Source organism: Pogona vitticeps, chromosome 5 (genome assembly GCF_051106095.1).
Source record: "Pogona vitticeps strain Pit_001003342236 chromosome 5, PviZW2.1, whole genome shotgun sequence".
Lineage (NCBI taxonomy): Eukaryota > Metazoa > Chordata > Lepidosauria > Squamata > Agamidae > Pogona > Pogona vitticeps.
In genome coordinates, this window is record NC_135787.1 from 34,779,730 (window position 1) to 34,796,590 (window position 16,861).

The 16,861-nt window shown below is 37.1% G+C and overlaps 1 long non-coding RNA gene across 1 annotated transcript in view; it reads right to left on the reverse strand.

Annotated features, from left to right (window-relative positions):
* The window catches only part of LOC144583238 (uncharacterized), a 394,194-nt gene extending 377,721 nt beyond the window's left edge, over positions 1-16,473 (reverse strand). Inside the window, exon 1 of the long non-coding RNA XR_013536934.1 lies at positions 5,008-16,473. This is a non-coding gene — a long non-coding RNA (uncharacterized LOC144583238). The remainder of the gene's footprint in view (positions 1-5,007) is intronic.
* Between the last annotated feature and the right edge of the window lie 388 nt (positions 16,474-16,861).

Genomic DNA, 16,861 nt, shown 5'->3' on the forward strand with positions numbered 1-16,861 from the left:
GAATCTGTAGGAAGTGGCTGTTCAAAAACGTTCGGTTCTAAGAAAAGGTGAAAGAGAACTGAAGTGGAAAGCAATAAAAATTGCTCTGCAGCACATAAATCCCCCTGGGAGCAGGAACTAGGCCCTTATCACCTTGATTGAAGGTGCTAAGGTTGTTCCTTTGGAGCTATACATCTTTCCATTTGGGCTCATTTTAAAAAGAAGACTCTGGGAGATGGGGATGTCCTGCTTTTGGGATTAAAGGGACTTTAGAAGACTTTTCTGCAAGGTACTCTTACCCTGGTACCTCTTGGGTGCATAGGGCCTATTGTACCTTCTGGCCATCAGTCACAATGAGCACCAGCTGCTGCTTCATCCAAAGTGCCTTGTTTTCAAAAAACCTAATCTTCAAAACCAACAGATAATTTCTAACATTTTCAGAAAGACTGCTGTTAAAAGTTGCAGAAGTGTTGTGTTTATTGGCAAAAGAACTCAATCTGTGTAGCTTAATAGAATTTTTCATCTGGTGTGGCTTCAGCTATAGCAACTCAATGGCATTCTTCCTTCTTATTAAAATCCCCACCTGTTTGCAAGTGTTTGCTACAACATTATTAATAGTCTGTAAGATCATAATCCATTCTCCCTTATAGTTGTTTATTCTTTTTCTTGGAAGGGAATTTAGAACAGAACTGTTGGGAATATGTATCATGTATATTTAAGGGTACAGTGGAGCTGAAGGATAGGATATAAATCTTCTGAATGAATAATAAAATGAAGTAAATGGATCTTATTGTAAATTGAATGATTTTGGCAAAATAAAAGCTGGTCTTTGCGCTGTTGTGGAAGGAGTTGTGCCTGCTGCAGTTTACTGCTTACTTTTGTAAATGAGCTTCACAGCGGTAATTCAGACAGCCTCTCTCTGCCATGGCAAGGCATAGTGTAATTCACAAAGCTGTCATTTTTAATTGGGTGGTCCAGGCAACCTAGACATTATGTGACTAGTAAGAAAAAGAAGTCAAGATAATTCATCAGTGCCTCTTCCATGGCAGAAGAATGCATATTTGGCTGGAACAGTTGATTTTTCACTGTTGCTGCCCATACATAATTACAGTGAGTTCCTTATATAGGTTTAAAATACGATAGGCACTGTACTCCAGACTCAAAAGATATGCCAACTGCATTGGTTTGCAAATAAGAAGAAGCCTCTTGTGCTGTCAGAACGGCCCTCATGCAAGCACAACCCCCTTGTGTCACCCCATCTCAGATCTGCTGCCACAGCTGCTGTGTTGGCTGAGATCAGCTGACAGAAGAGCCAGCAAAGTTGTGGAGAAAAGGGAGAGGGAAGAATGAGCTGGGACTCACCAAATCCAAATTCTTCTCAGCCCATCATACAACTTGACATTATGTGTAATGATAAACATATGTCAGCCACTTAGACATACAAATTAGGTCACAGTTACAGCCATTTAAAGTCATTTCCAACATTCCTAGGCTACAATGGCATAGAATTCAGCATAGCCTTAGCTGGTGTCCACTCAGCCTTCCCTCGGCCATATTGCTTAGTTATAGGATTGTGACCAAGGTAGTGTGGCTTACATATCTGTGCCCTCACAAAATTTATTCTATCTTTTTTCTCCCCACAACATCTCCTATACAGCACCAAGTATCTCTCTCATGGGTGAACATGAAGAAATTCTTGATGTATAACTGTTTTTGCCTACGAGTGATTCATAAGTGGCATGATTCTCAATTAGAGATGGAATTTTCAGAATTAACAAATTAGTCCCATTATTTGGTGGAATCTTCCTTCCCGTGCCAAATCATGGGACTGGGACCCCTGATACTGGCAGGAGGTAGAGTAGCCCTCTTATCTCCCTGCTGTTCTCACACTGCTTCTTGAAAACAGAAATTTCCCACTCCCCATGGAAGTTGTGAGGATTCCCTGTAACTTACAAAGATGTACGGAGGAACTGGTTTCCACTCCCTTTGGGGGGGGGTCCTGCCAAATTATGGGACTAGGAATTTGTTAAATCCCTGAAAATCCCATATCCACTATAAATTATATTCATGCTGGTAGATGTAAATGAGAATACAAGTTACCAGAGAGGCTGGGATTCTACTGGTATATATAAACATGTCATGAGAACATGTTGTTCTGAAAATATTTCAATAACAGGTCTTGAATCGCCTTCAGGAGATTACTGAAGAAACCTTCCTGTTTCCTCTAGAACACAGCCTGGTCTCTCTGTTCACACCCTCAAATACAGACCTGTAGCACAAGAGACTACTACGTTTATTACAGGGAAGAGACTCATGTCAGCAGGTGGTGGAGCCAAATACTGGCATTCTGTCCTCACAGACAAACTTATTAATGACACACATGATTTGGGAACACTGCAGCACCAAGATTCATTTCCATGAGATTTTCCTTCATTTGTGAGCATGCATGCTAACTATATGTCTCTGCCAACTAGTATCGCATATTGCTGTGTGGAGGGAAGTATTGGACTAAAGATGAGCTTGAGAAAAGCAAAAGAATAAACATGGCTGAACCATTTTCTGCTACCGATTTGCTGTTCCTGCTATGCTGTTAATGACGAATAAATATTGCCATTTAATTTTTCTAAAAAATTATTTGGAAGGCTGCAGGTCTTGAAATAGAGAATGCAAGAGAAGAATGTACAAATGTTTTATTTCTGTGACACCCTAAATCAGGAACCAGCTTTATGTCTTGCATTACTCCAGCAATTGCTTACCTTTAGCAGTGCAGAATATGAATGATATTTGAAGGAAAGGGTTGCTTTGCTCATCTTTCATTAGTTTTCACTTACCCCAGCAGTTTTAAGTATGAGTACACACTGTGCTGCAATATAAATGTTCCCTTTGATGATGAGCAGTGTATTAAGCTGCTTGACATGCAATGGTGGCTCAGGATAATGTATTAGAAATAATGTATGGAAATTGGATTTTGCTTGAAATTAATATGTGAGTCCACTATGGATACACCCTGTATTCTTTGATTTGGTTTGGATAATGATTGCAGTAGCAGATGGTAGGAACTTGCAAGTTAATTGGACTCAGTAGGAAGAATAGAATGGCTTTGACTTTGTGGTTGACATTACTATGCTGTCTACTAACTCTTAAATGCAGCGTAAAATGAATGATTCAGTGTAAAGCAAGAACTTCTGCTGGTAGCATAAAACAAAGTTTTTAAGCTATTGCACATGCCCAGGCAAGGGTTGCTTACCTATGACTGCACCTTAACAAAATAAATACTGGGTCGATGTGTGGATGAATCCCAAAAAGAAATATATCAACCACTCCTGAAATGTCCATAAAATTCACCTTTTCTCAAAGTGGAGGGTGGATGGCTGGACATAACATGAGAAAATATATCAACCAGTCTTGAGATATCCTATAAAACTCGCAATTTTTGAAAGCAGAGGAGTGATGGATGGCCATTACTGTTTTCTTGTACAGTATCATGAAAGAGATCTACTGTCCAGTTAGATTGCTCATGTGTTGTCCTCCTCTGCTGAGGCCTTTCTCTGGGTACTCCTACTGTACTTTGAGATGTTAGATTGGTGATAACTAACAAGAACAACAACAAAAGCAACAAACAGAAACAAAACAATGTTTCAGTAGCACTTTATTGATGGAATGCTCCCAGGAAAGCTAGCCTAGCACCTACCTTTATTTTTTTCCCTAAGTAAAATAATATTGTGAACTGGCATTCATTCTACTACTATTGGTTTTTTTTTTTTAAATTATGGCTTAAACCTATCATTATTCTTGTGAGAAACGGGTCACTGAAAAATAGGATACATTATTTCTAAATGAAAAACTAAACTAAACGAAAATAGTGGCAAAACAGTGAGAGAAACAATTACCGTTGGACTCCTTAAGGTCAGCAATTTTAAAGCAGCAGTCTTGCCAGGAGAACGCAGGGTCTGTATCAGCTGGGGAGTTGGGGGGGGCGGGCTCTGGACACTGCAACATAGTATGAACAATATCTACAGTCAGGGTTGACCCGGATATTAGTCAAAGTGAGGCAACCATTTTGGACAGCAGATGCTGGGGACAACAGCAGCATCAGCAGCCCCCTACACAGCCAGAGCCTCCTGGCCATTCATGTGTGGTAGAACATATTATTCATTTCTCCACTGGCAGTTAAAGTCAGATTCACCACACAGAATTAATGGGCAGTCCCCATTTGTTTTGTTTTCTTTTGTTTTTGCCTCCAGCAGAAAATATATTGAGTTGTTCCTTCCGGAGGTCTTGGTTCGGAAATGTTAAAGTGGTTACACCTCTATGCATCCACAAACCACTACCAAAGCTTTAATGCTGCAAGTCTATAAGAAAAACCCATTTCTGTGCTGAGCACAACATGAAAAGAATTTTTAATAACTAATTCAAGGGAGAAGCATGATAAATGTCTCCTTCAAAATTCTAATCATACCTTTTACTAAAGTTGTATCTTGTAATGGAAAAGCTCTTCAGGCAATATTTATCTACATATAATGCATAATGTGTTAAGAAGAGCATTTTGAGGGGAAATGGATACCTGATCCAAAAATATTATAATAATAGCCACCTTTATCTAGAAATGACCTTATTATCCCATTGTCTGCTGATGTAATTCTCAAATTTTGGACCACAGAAGCAAAGAAATTCAGTTCTTATTCTAGTCTGTTTTTATTTATCCATTGTGTAGTGCCATTAATCCATTTGGTCTGGATGCAAAGTACGTAGTAGTGGATTAAAAGTAAAAACAAGCAAGCAAACACAACTCACAACATTTTTTTTTCAGCTTCCTTATTTTACATAAAGTTTATCCCAGGCAATGGGGGTCCCCAAGGCTCTCTTGGGAAGCCTTTCACACTGGCAAAGTCCCTTGGGGCCATGGGATAGGGATGATTTTCAGAAATTAAAGACTTCTCCTCATCTTGTGCCCCAAAGGACCTCCCCAGAATGAAAAGTGTCATAAGGGAACCTTGGCACCTTTAGTGGTGGAAATCTTTAATTTACCTAAATAAATAAATAAATAAATAAATAAATAAATAAATAAATAAATAAATAAATAAATAAATAAATAAATAAATAAATAACACAAAACAAAACTACCCTGCCATTACTGATGACATCACAAGCCTTACATAGCATAAGCTCCACTACTGGATTCCAGCCAGTGGGTTTTGTCTGGCATCTAAGTGGTAATGAAGATGTCACTAGGTGAACATTTATAGGGAAGGGGGTTCCTCAGTCTGGGCTCATTAGCAGACCCTCAGTTCAGTGGACAATTCCAGAAGGGCACCTGGCAAGATATTGTAGCTGGCAAGGAAGGAATATAGGTTGAGGCAGTCTGACATGTTCAGGGTGTCAAAGGTCAAGACCAGAAAGTGGGAATAGGCATTCCTATACACCAAGGCCAAATCAGCAAATGAACTGAACCCAACCCAGAAACAGGTTGATGGTCAAAACATGTAAGCCCTCACTTTTGAGGGACTCAAAGCCAAAAAAAAAAAAAAAAAACCACCCCTCCCTTACCCAAGCCAGGAATTTTAATTAAAAAATAAGGGTCTCTAAGCCCAGTATTAAGACTTAGGTTAGGCATGACTGAGCCAGAAAGACTTACACTAGTCTTAATTAATGTGTTTCATTTACCGCAGTGGGACTTTCATACTTGCTCAACGCCCAAGGTGCCAGTAAAACAGTCAAACACTCATTCTGTTTTCATTCAATCTTTTCATGATTGTACTAGGTAAACAATATATTTTGTACAATTGCTTAACCAATAATGGGTCCACCTTTTTATTAGTTTAGTATTTCTATTGATTTTCAATCTAACCAATGCTGTAATCTCATTTTCTTGCTTCACACATGCAGTGTATTATTGAAAAAGCCCACACTCCCACTCTTGAAGGGACAGAAGATCCATATTAAGAGAACCACATCAAGCGCACGATAAGCTTTTACTTGCTGTAGATAATTAGTTACCACTTTTAATGAAGTTAGAGGCAATTTCGAAACTATGTCACAAGCCCTGACTTGTATGATAACCTAATAAGGGTCCTGCTGTGACTGGATGACACATCCACTAGTTGATATTAACTTCTTAAACTAGAATTCTGATGAGAGCAATGATTTACCTGGAAGGAAAGTAATATATCTGCATAAAGTGGACTTTATTCAATATGCTGTTGTACCTGTCCTAGAGCTTAATTTACAATCAAAAGCTAATTCCTAGCCTGTGCTTGACCCTGATCACTAATTCTTGTTATGCCGTTATTCTTTTTTTCTCATCGTAGAAGGGGGTGGAAAATCAAAAGTGCATCAACTTGTTTAATGTCTTTGCAAAACACAGGTTTGTACATTTTTGCTGTAATAATGCTGGTGCAATAATATGGGGCATATTTTCATAACAACCTACCAAAATCTTCGTTTATCAAGTTCATTAAGGTGGAAGCATGGATGTGGGGAAAAACCATCTGTGGACGAGTTCAACTGTCTCTTTCCACTGGGAAGATTTCATATTTTCTTGTGTTCGCATGGTCGTGTGGAATGAATGAATGAATGAATGAATGAATGAATGAATGAATGAATGAATGAAATGTGTTATGTAACCCACATGTGCAGTGGAGTTTCAATACTTCTGCCCTGGACACTTACAAATTAAATTTCTGCAGGCGCATTCCAATATATGTAACCTAAATCATAAGCCCACTGAAATAAAACAAACAGCATTATATTTAAAAATATAGTCAATATTTCCCCTTGGATTGTGCTCAGGGAAAACTATTGTGCATGTTTGTGTGTGTTCACAGTGGAAAACTTCTCTCCAAAGCATTTAACAAAAGGTTAAAACTGATTTTTGCCATTTTTTTAAAAAGGGAAAGTGGATTAAATGGGCATACATATTTTTTTGTATTTCTTTATTTTGGAAGGCAGATACTCTGGAACAGAGTTGAAATACAAAATACTAAAACTTTACATCTGCAAAATGAATAGGGAAGACAGCAGGAAAGCAAACTTCAGGTGGAAGAGAAAAAAGGACAGCAAATCCTCATTTTTATCTATATTTGTATTGTTGCATATAATTAAATGCAAAGGGGAAATTTCCTTTTTGCATTTATTCTAAAATCTATGTTAATTTCACGTTCACCTTCAGTTTATTCCTCTTGTCCCCAAGAAATGAGATGCCAAGGAGTGTAGGAGTCGTTGCATCATTGCTCTAATTTCCCACATAAGCAAAGTTATGCTCAAGCTGTTCCAACAGAGGCCTTCATCTTATATGGAGTGAGAAACACCTGATGTTCAAGCTGGATTCTGAAAAGGAAGAGGCATTTGAGATTATATTACAGATATCCACTGGTTGTTTGAGCACTCCCAAGAATTTCAGAAGATCAGCTTGTGCTTTGTAGATCAGTGATTTTCAAATGTGAGTCCTCAAATGTTCTTGGACTGCAACTCTCAGAAATCCTGGCCAGTGCAGCAAATGGTAAAGGCTTCTGGGAATTGCAGTTCAAGAACAATTGGGGAGTCCAGTTTGAGAATCACTGTTAAAGACTACAGCAAAGCCTTTAATGGTATGGATCATGGAAAGCTATAGATAATTCTGAAAGGAATGAGTGTGCCTCAGCACTTGATCGTCTTAATGCATAATATGTAATGTGAGCAAGAAGCTATTGTTAGGACAGAATATGGAAAGACAGAATAGTTTCTTATCTATTCGGTCTATAGGCAGAACATGTCATACAGAAAGCTGGACTAAATTCAGATGAAGGAGGAGTGAACATTGGTAGAAGAAACATCAATAATTTAAGATATACAAATGATACCATGTTACTCTCAGAAAGCAGCAATAACTTGAAATGACTTTTAGTGAAAGTGAAAGAAGGAAGTGTGAAAGCAGGACTGCAGTTGAAGATTAAGAAAATGAAATGAATGGCTACAAAAAAAACTACACAACTTTAATGCTGACAAGAATACCTTGGTTCAGTAATCAGTCCAAATGGAGACTGAAGCCAAGAAATCAGAAGGGCACTGAGACTTCAATGAGCAGCAATTAAGTGAAGGAATTAAGTATAAGGATCATCAAGTATAAGGATAGGTTTCTGGAGTCCAAGACAAAGATAATCCATACTCCTGAATTTATGAATACCATTAAAGGTGTGAAAGATGGACAGTAAGGAAAGCTGACAGGAAAAAAATGATTTGCTTGAAATGTGATGGTAAGGGAGAGCTTTTTCTGGATACCCTGGACTGCCAGAAAGACAAACAAAGGGGTTTCAGCAAATCAAGCCTGAATAATCTATGGAGGCCAAAATTATGAAATTGATACTAAATGAATAAACAACAATAACAGATGAAAGACTGATAGAAAGAACTGGCCATGTGTCAACAAACAGGAGTTACTGAGCAGCTTTGCTGTCTCCCCAGCCGGCAAATATGTTATTGAATTCTCAGCTATTGATTGAATGGCTTGATTTTTCATGGTTTCTTGGTTCTTGTCCATTTGCAAGTTACCCTTGTTCTCATTTCTTATCTTGTATAGTTTGATCAAAAACCTTTCAGGACAGTGATTTTAGTGGGCAGATTTTCCTCTCCCCTTTTCCCTTTGTATCTCAAAGGCTAGGATTTTAGCTTTGTCCAATGAAATTACAAATCACCAATAAAACATGTGTGATAAATGTTTAAGACTTAATTGATACTTTTAAAATTCAGGGCAGGGACAGCTTTAAAATGCAGTTGATTACAAGGCTAAATAAATTGGCTCATTAGGCACTTCAGACAGAAATGCTGATCTGGAGCTGAAGAAATGGAATGAAAGGCTCTTATTTCAGAAGGTTCTTTCCAGCTCCATTGTTAGGCTTCTATCAGCTACAAATGAACTCATTCCCCTGCAAGACTCTTTTCAAAAATGGGAAGGAATAAAGAAAGAGTTAATTCTTTTGCATCTACAGCCTGCAATGAAAATAACCTAGAAAGTGTAATTTTTGGAAACCTTTTCAATAAGGCCTACAGGGGTTTGTCAATAGCACTTACTATTTCCTGCATGCTAACAAGCAAAAAATTGGCTTACAGTAAGAATTATAACCATTGTCACCATTCATTAGTTATTGGCTATGCTGCTTTCCCATGATTCATTTTGGCTTTAGCTACATTGAATATATAGAATAACAACAATCGAAAATACATAACAAACGTATGCAGAAGAGTGATATAAAAACAAAGTCAACATTTCATTGTGATTTGACATTAACCAACATTGTAATATGGCACTAATTATAGCTAGCATTGCATCTGCACTGGCATCTTTGTAAAATAGAACTACTGCCAAAGCATAATTTGAGCACATGGTTAAAAGAAGAATGTCAAATTGTGGTGGGAAATAATGTCGATTAGCTTGAATATTTGAGCATATTTAAGGCTCCTGCAGGTTGCTTACAGAAGAATTTGCAATGGTGGCTAGCATTAATACTGACACAAATGCATCGTCCTGCAGGATACCTTCCTGTCTCATGTGTCTGTAAAAAAAAGGTAACATAGAACTTCTGAATACAAGCTATTGGCCTAATAATTATATTTCACTCACTCTGATATCCACCACTGACTGAAGCTGTACCTGGAGGCACTCATTTTATTGTTATGATGCGTCACAGCTAGTAAAACATTTCCCATATGTCTCCAGTGATGATTGAAGAATTCAGGATTTCATGTTGATTAAAGAATTTCGGCTCCATAATGTTAAACTATAGAGGAAATTTCTTAAAATTAATTTGTTGATTAATTTATTAAGCAAGTAATTTATTAAAAGTTTAAAAAATGGAATGAGAATCACTAATTATTTCTCAAAACCAACATAAGCCACCTTGGGTCCTTTTTAAGGAGAAAGGTGGGATAAAAATATTTTAAATAAAATAAATAATAAACGTAATTGGCATTTACCAATTAAAATAATCACCCAAATACTGTTGCTTAGTGTAACAAATTGCTAGAGTAGGCTCACTGGATCAGTGAGGACTTGGTGAGTCAAGTCCTCTGTAAGTTCCGTTGATTAAAATGGGCCTACTCTAACTGTGACTTACTTTGGCACAGTACATTGTAACTAGAGTATGCCTATTTCACTTAATGGAACTTGTAGGGAAGTAGGCTCACCAAATCTCTATTAATTCAAGGGGCCTACTCCAATCCAATTTGCTACATTAAGCAACAGAATTTTGGCCCATGAGTTTAAAATTCATGTGGAAAGTGTAGTAATGATTTAAGACTAATAAATTATTTATTTCAACAAATTATTTCCTAGCTGTAGATTGGAGTGACAGTGTTGTTACTTCCCATATCTGTATCCTACTCTGATTACAAGTATGTGGATGCTGATGTGGGAGGTATCCATGTCAAGGGTCATTCCCATGTGACCTCCTCAATTTCATTTTTAGTATAATGTCAAGAAAAGCAACAAGATGAAGTGTCAGTGATCTGTTCCTGTGAATGTCACAGAATTTTCTCTGTGGTGAGATGTGTCTGCACAGATATTTAAACTAGCATTTTCCAAATTGCAGTGCATGACCAAGAGGGATGGAGGGGTGGGGTGGGGTAGAAGACTATCAAATTTATTAGATCCTCTTGCTAAGGACCACAGAAATTTTAGTTACACAGGCTAACTAAAACCATATGTTATCTCTAAGGAATCACTCTCCTGAGAACATTTAAGAAACTTAACTTCTTAACACCCAAATGAGAACAAAAACTGCTACTTCATCGGGCATTAGTATTTAATTAGTATTGCCATAAAGTTCTTTAGTATAATCTAAGCAATATAAATCTTAAAGACAATCCCTTGTTGGAGGGGAGTGTTCTATTTCCACAAGGAGTGACATGTTAATTGCCTACAGACATTCTGTTGCTCTAATGAGTAAAATAACTGAATAACTAATTGAAACTCCATTCAAATAAAAAGTCATTAGCCAAGCGGTATCATATCTAAGTAAATTAACTCCATTTTCTATCCTGAATTATCTAGCTGTTGTGCTTTGATCACAGCTGCATTGGATCATTAACTAATTAAAAGTGAAGCCAATTTATAATTGCAAGATCTTATGTAAAGAGAGTATTTTTCTTTTTCCCTCCTCCTTTGTTACAAAGACATTTCAATAAAGATCCTCAGCTGAAAGAGTTTCTCCATCCAATAAAGTGCATAAACATGTGCTAACAACATCAACAACAATAATTCATCAAATCGATTCTGATTTATTGTTTGACTGTTTTCAGGGGTTTCTAGGTTTTCTGCACAGGTTTTCTACTCAGAAGTGGTTTACCATTTCCTTCTTTTGGAGGTGCCCTGGGACTATACAGCTTGCCCAAGGCCACACAGGTTTACTCTATTTACAGGAGGTGAAGTGTGGAATTGAACTCCCAACCTCTGTCTCCACAGCCAGATACCAAAATCACTGAGCTATCCAGCCAGGTAAACATGCTCTAGGGTTTAGAATATTTCAGAAACCTTTGATGGTTTGTTTCTACATAAATAGATGTTCTGTATAAATAGCGGTACTGACAAACAGTTATGACTTTCCTTTACAATTAGGGCTGGGGACGAACTGTCAAAATGGCAGTTCATTTTGGTTCAAGGTTGACAACCCATGAACCACAAATCCCCCCCCCCGGGCCTGACAAACCACAAATCAATTCATAGCTTCGTTGTTGTTGTTGTTGTTGTTGTTGTTGTTGTTGTTGTTGTTGTTGTTGTTGTTGTTGTTGTTGTTGATAGCCTGTGGGGCTATGTAAAGAAAAAGTTGAGACCCCTCTCCCACAGCCTGCCCCACCTCCTTTCCACTGCCAATTACCTTGTCCTGCTGCATCCTCCTGCATCACCACTGCCTCTGCCAAAACACAAGCGAGTCTGCCAGAACAGTGGTTTTTGTTTAAAAACGCCATATTTGGGAATACTGTTATGCCCAGTCTTAGAATGGTTCCTCAGGTGAGTTGTGGTTCATTTGAGCTCAGCACTAATGCCGTTCTTCGGGCTTCAGCACCTTCTCCAGAAACACTAGCATTTTCAGTTGTAGACACTAGGGACAGGATTTTCTGATTTCTTGGACTTCAAATCTTATAGTTCTCCATTCTGGGAGAAAAGTAGTTTAGAAATAATTTGAATTAAAAAAATTGGCACAAACAACTTAAAGAGCTGGTAAAGACTGTCTCACCTTTTTTTTTTCTTTCACTAAGAAACACAGGTTGTTTTAACAGTCCACATAATGGTGAGATATCTTCACGTCCCTATCACCACTTACTGATAAGGCCTCTGAAGATGTGCTTTAAATTCAGTATTGAGCAATTGAAAACATATATAATTAGCCAAACCTGCAAAGTATTAATTAAGATTAATTTCATTTAATATATTATGTAACAGTAGAGACTCATTCTGCCTCATAGTTCAGCTGTGCCTGGAGCAAGAACCTTATGGTCCCAGAGGCTTGTCATACTACAGAAATACACAGACTGTTTCTAAGGAAAATGACCCACTATGGAATACAAATAAATATTTCAAGGTTCATTTGTAGTGGATATAATCCGTAAGCCATTTTACTGCAGTGCATCTTAATGGTATCAAGATCTTAACATTCCAGGCTTGCCAAAGGAAAGAAGTCACACAGGGTAGTTATGATTTCTCAGATTTTATTGAATGAATGAAATAAAATGTTTGAAATAATGTAAGGTTGTGCAATCATTAATGAAGCAGCACTATTCTCCGTGGTTGAGAGAAATGCATTTTTGTTGTTGATGCAAAAATCTAATCTTTTCAGCACTTTTCATTAACAAGATAGCATTCTGTTCTGATGCCTTTGAAAAACACAGCCATGTGAATTAATAGCTAATTCAGATTTGAAATTAATGAACCTCCCACCGTTGATTTTTTTTTTACAACGTTCCTGAACGGTATCTCTTTTAAATAGGCTTTCATATAATGCATGATCTTATAAGTCCCAAATGAGTAACCATGATGTCTCGTTAGTCTTTGTCACCTCTTAATAATTCATGTTGCATTTTAACCAAATAACATAAATTATTGTCTTGGGAAACTATTTTGGAATTAAAAAACAAATATGTGCCAACTGTGGTAGCAGCCTGTAAATCACTTGATCCACAAGAAATTTTGTATCCTGTACAACAGGCTCTTTTTTATTAAACAGATTGCTTTCAGATCAATGTAGGGACCTTTTCATGCCCATTAAATAACAAAGAATTTGTTTATATTGCAGGATCTCTCTAGGGATTTAATTTCCTCTACCGAGCCTACCATATCAGATAATGTTAAAAAACCCCACAAATGAACATGTTTGAACCAAGAGCTGATAGATTAAAAGGCAGTAATGCTGAATCTGTTTTTTAATAATAATAATTATTGGTGTTAATTTGCATGCTTCATGGTCTCATGTGACATAATCACACAGTATTTGTAGCAAATGATAGTTTTTGGATGTGCTGTGAGAAACTAAAGGTAAGATTTATTTCTTAGTTGTGTCAAATTGTACAACAGTGTTCGGCTGTCTTATCACATTTCCAGGTCCCTCCAGCCCCTCAGACTGCATGTCCAGATTATCAGAATATGGTTTAGGGGCTATAAGAAGATGTGTGGAGCTCACATTGTTTTACTTGAGAATAGTCTTATCTGAAAGCTTCTGGAAATGTAATTCCCTGGATTTTGGTGGGATGAGGATCATTGTTGTTATCAGACAGGAAGGCAAGGAACTCCAGGAATGCTTGGGGGATGCCAACATATTACCTTGGTGCACTCCATGAATCCTGTGGGGTACACAGTTCCTATCTGTGTCATAAACTTTACTTTGCAGCCTGTGTGGAGAATGATAAAATGTAGTTTATGTAATGTGATCCTCTGCCTGTTATGCTACTGGAATTTTGCAGATGAACCAAGAAACACAAGAAAATGACATTCAAATATATAGTTTCTCTTCAGAGAATTAATCACAGATGAAAATTCTCTGTAGAGACCAACCAAGCTCACACTAAAATAAGTTGAAAACATGCATTCATCATACAGCTGCGTCAAAAAAATTTCCACCACTTTCCCACGACGTGAAAAAACAGACGTCTTTCAAAAACAATTGTGAGGGAAGAGAACATTTTGGAGGAGTTCTTATGGGTAACAGTCAGGATTCCTGTCATTACCCTACTTAAGAGATGGCTGAGGAATGTGTGCACATGTCTTGTCTTTCATCATGTAATCACCTTTATGACTGCCAGCAGCCTTCCCAGTTTCCCACACAAATGAAAGCTGATGGAAAGATATGATAAAGTAACTCATCCTATGAGGATTTTTCAGATGAGGAAGTGTGGACAGTCTAGGAGGCTGAAGAGTGACAAAGAGATGAATAATTGAAAGAAAAGGCAAATGCAGTATCCTTGGTTACCTTGCAATATTGTGGTAAACTCAAACTTCACTGTGAAAGAAAGTTTACAATGTGCTGAGTATGAGACAGGAAAATGGAAATAAACTTTTTTGGGAATTAGATTTTTAAAATGGTGCTACATTAGCTCTGTTTCTTTCCTGAAGATGGCACAACATTGCTATATTTCATGTCTGTTAAAGGAAGTAGAAATGAGACAGTATAGACAAAATGTGTCTACTAGGGATAGGATTTTCGGAGTTCTTTGACTACAAGTCCCATAATTCTCCATTCTGGAGTTCTGCCTGACAGACAAACACGGTGCAGACATATTTCACATAGAAAGACAAGGACAAACTTTTCTTTTAAGGGAGGGCACATCAACTCCCTTAGCCATGGTAGCAGTTCCATCTTGGCAGAGGAAAGGATTGAGCAATCATGTTGATTTATTTTATCAGTTTATGAACTGTAGTATGTGATGAACATCCTTCACTCCAGGCTTGTGAGTTCAAAGGATGAATACAAATTTCATTTCTACTAGATTTTGATGACATAAAAGAACATTTTCCTTCCTATTTGGTATGGAACAAAATAAGATTTATTTATTTTTTAAAAGAAGATACACCAACATGGATAGATGTATGAAGACAACTCCTCATCTAGAAATAGCTTTATTCTATAACTTTGGATTTTTAAATGGGGAGACATTTGTTCCATTTGTTTTAAATAATTTATGAATGTTCACAAATTGCACATTCAAAGAACTTCAAAAAGAACTTGAGATTGTTTTTCCCCCTTTTAAATGAAAATGTGGGTTAAAGCACTGAATGGATTTCCCCATCCAATATATGTTCAAAAGCTTTATTGTCCATATAACATCCTCTCCCCACAATTTATTTTCATTTAAGGCCTCTGCTTTCTAATGTCTTCTTCCAGGTAATTCCTTACATGGTTTAACAAGTGTTTCCCACCTTGTTTGCCTTATTTATAGTACCCATTACTTACATATGAGAACTATGTTCCATCTGCTTTATCTTCTCATGACTGTAGAATCAAATCTGAAAAAATCTGTCTTCTAGTACTCTAAAATAATCACTGAAAATTACTATTCTTCTGAACCTTTTCTTCTATCTGTTGTGCCATAGCCTTTCGAGCTAGGTTGATTAAAATTCTAAGCAATGTTAAAGATTTAAAGCATTTCTGTTTAAGGCACTTTTTTTTTTTAAAAAAAGTTCTTTTACTTCACTTGGTGTGTTTACTGATAACTTTATTTTGCAATAATTTGATTAAGTAAACCAACTGTGACTCTTTCCTCATGGCTGGGGGAAAGTGTGTGTGTGTGTGTGTGTGTGTGTGTGTGTGTGTGTGTGTGTGTGTGTGTGTGTGTGTGTGAAATAAAACTAAAAATAAAATAGAGCATCCACCTTTGTAAATAGCAACTAGTGTCCTTCTGCCCTGTTTACACCATTTGGTCAATGGCCTGGTCTTCCCATTTCCCCATTTGCAGGAAGTTCCCCATATCAAGAACTGGAAATGCACAAATACTGACACAAATCTGGATGAAGATAGTGTGGAAGTATCAGCTAATTGGCACAGAATGGTATCAATCCTGACCTCTGGGCCCTTTATATGGGCATAAAGCTGGTTGGATGGCATCTGTGTACCCTTATGTGTTTCTAAATGTGGTGTCTCTCAATTATCTCCACTTTTACAACTTTATTTTGATAACTGAAATTTTAGATTTCATAAATTGCAACATTTATGAAATCTTAAAAAGGACATATCACTAAAGTCTTGTCTCCATGTTAATCTGATGTATACCCTGGGTCAGTTCATGTTGGAATCATTAAAGATCAATTTCCTCAAGTGTCTCTTATCTGGAAAAATGGGGAAACTAGATTACATGTCACAAATACATTTCTCTGTTAGAGCCTGAAAAAGTTACCGTATTTGTCGCACCATAAGACACACTTTTCCCCCCACAAAACAGGGGGGTGGAAAGTCTGTGCGTCTTATGGAGCGAAGAAAACAGATTATATTTTCCTGTTTTCTTCTCCTAAAAAAATGGTGCGTCTTATGGAGCGAAAAATACAGTACTTTTGTAGAGTATGGCTCCCAAAATTTCCTGGCCAGCAGTTCTCAGCATTTACACGTAGGCATTATTATTGTGGTGGTGTTGATCATTTATGCTTTTAGTCTTCTACCTGCTTTTTAAAAATAATAATTAATTATTAAAGGCTTTAGAACTAGTCTTATGTCTTTCTATGCCAGAAAAAAAAAATTATTATTCTGATGACACAAGGTATGTGGTTTATGGAACAACAGTGGCAGTTTTTAAGAATCTGAGTGACATTTTATTTTATTCATTTCATGTTTAGGCACCATTTATTTCCATAAAATCTATGTATCACTGTGCATTCTAAACACAACTATTACAGGAAATGCCTGTGTTCTAATACAATAACAGGTTTCAT